Below are 2,474 nucleotides of genomic sequence, written 5' to 3' on the forward strand. Positions count from 1 at the left end.
ATCTATGCTCAAAGTACTACTTATGCAGTCGTTGTGTAAAATGCTTTCTTCTCACTGTCATCAGTGTAGCAAGCCGTATTCTTCTCTATTTGCTTTCTTTTTCATTAGTTATCTCTGCATTGGTCTCATATGCATTGTCCACCTGTGTAGCCCATCTGGGCTTTATTCTTGCTCGTTGCCTGTGTGTTCAGTTTTTTTTTTCAACAGCTTCATTGGAAAAAAGTCACAAATGAGTGATATCACTTTTACAGCATTAGCCTGCTACATAATGTGCTTCTTATATTTCGATGCCTTTATTAGCTCGGACACATTTACTTTGTGTGTTTGTTGTATTTCCCATGTACGCCTGTTGTTCAAGAAGGGGGCATCTGCATGTCACGCAAGCAGTGCAATAAAATAATTTTACGTGAATTTTGTCTTGCTTTATGCGTGTAATAAAAGTACGCTACAAGGCATGATGACTTGGATGTTCAGCCATAGATGTAATATTTTGTGTTGCCACCTCAACAATATTTTTGTTAGTGTGTGTACACATGTTAAATTACACATTGGGCACGTGCCCAGTACGGGCAGAACGATTCAAGCATAGGCTGGGGAGGTTTTATGGGCAACAGTGGTTTAGTCTGTGAGGGCCATTTTTCTTGTATCAGAAACTTTACTTCCACACCGATATTTTCTATGCTAAAGCATTTGCGGGGTAACCTAATAACATGCAGTGCCTTGTATCTGCACAAAAATGTGTAATTGAATAATAGTGCATAATAAATAAAAGGGTTATAGTGCTAAAACAATTAAAATGATATAACAGGCAAAAACCAAAACTGAAAATGAAATTACCGTCTCTCTAATCGGGCGTCATCGTGCAATTACGTAAACACAGAACCTTTCCGGGTTAAAAACGACGGCGAAGCAAGGCGACATAAAATCCCCGGCCATTTCCACGCTTCTACGTGCTACGTGCAGCTAGTGCCTCCAAAGGAGGCACTGGCGAGCTTTTACCAAGGACGTGAATGCCACATTAAACGAATAATCCCGCGATCTCAACTGTTCCTAGCAGCAGGAAGTTTTTGGAAAGCTTCTTGGCGATAACCGCTAATCACGTACGATTGTTTCGAAGCAGGTCGTTCCAGAGATAGTCTGTTCCGCGCCTACGGAGGCGCGGCGCATGCCGGCTCCCTGGGTCGGGCGGGCACTAGGGGACCAATATGGCGGCCCGTCAAGTTTGGCGGCCGCCGCAGCCACCGTTAGGCAACCTTGGACTCTGCTGTCGCCACCCTAAACGACGAAGGCGCGGCGTATGTAGGCTCCCTACCCTTCTCTCCAAATGGCTGCTGGCGAAGGGCGCGGCGCTGCGCTGGCGCACGCGTTATTTCTCTTTCTCCTGGATTGTCACCATACATGTCGGACCGCGAGAGCTGCGCGGGCGAATCTGGAAACGGTGTGCGCCAAGGACGCCAATGCGAAACGTGCGCAACGAGAAACGGACCCCAGATTGCGAGTGGGAAGCTGCGAGGTTCTCGGAGTTTTCTCAGATGAGGTTCACGGAAGATTCACAGTATCACCATAAAACTCGGAAGCTTCGCCCACCTCACCATCATCCAATCAATGGAGATGCTGGAACATGTTTGTACCAATGGGTAATGAGGATAGATAAAAGCCTCTAAATTGCTGTATGAAAGGCATGTCCTACGCTACCATGCTTTATATGACAGAGAAGAAAAACTGTAACACACAGAAAATGTACAGCAATATTGAGATTGGGGCAAGTATCACGATTATTCTCATTAAAATGCGAAAAAGTCTATCCACCTGCACCACCTTCATGCTGACATGACAACGCGATAGGTCAAAGCTGCGAGGGCAAAATTCATTATTCATACTTTTGTTTTTGCTTGAAGGTTTGACGAACGAAACATCAGTGCAGAACTTGGGTCTCATGATGAAATGCCAACTTTCCTGTAGGGTTAACATCAGCTGACGTGGCCGTGGACACAATGTGAACGCAAACTTTCAAAAAATGAATATTAAAATCTAAGCTCGTATACGCTTACTAACCGTATCGCATATACTACACTAACTGCCACATGCACAGAGAAAGTGCTTTCTATCTTTCATAGATTTGATAATAAACCATAAGGCAAAATGCACAATTCACTTCAACAGTATATCAGGAAAGATGTCAAAAAAATAAACTTCGTATGGGACAAGCAAAAAAGACTTCTTTTGCTTTCGATGTAATTGGTGGTGTGCCTACACGATTAGCCAATGCAACTGTGTTGGCCATCCATTGAATAGTTATGCTGATCTGCCTGAATGGGAGGACACCACAGTAGTGCTAACAAAGTGGGTCAACAACCTTGGCCAAGTTGACTTTACGCGTATTATATTTGCTTTCTCGAAGGTGTATCTAGCTCTTGTCGAGCCAGCCAGGCACTCAATGATTGGCTTGGAGTGAAAAAAAAAAAACTTCTTCA

Source organism: Rhipicephalus microplus, chromosome 6 (assembly GCF_043290135.1).
Source record: "Rhipicephalus microplus isolate Deutch F79 chromosome 6, USDA_Rmic, whole genome shotgun sequence".
Lineage (NCBI taxonomy): Eukaryota > Metazoa > Arthropoda > Arachnida > Ixodida > Ixodidae > Rhipicephalus > Rhipicephalus microplus.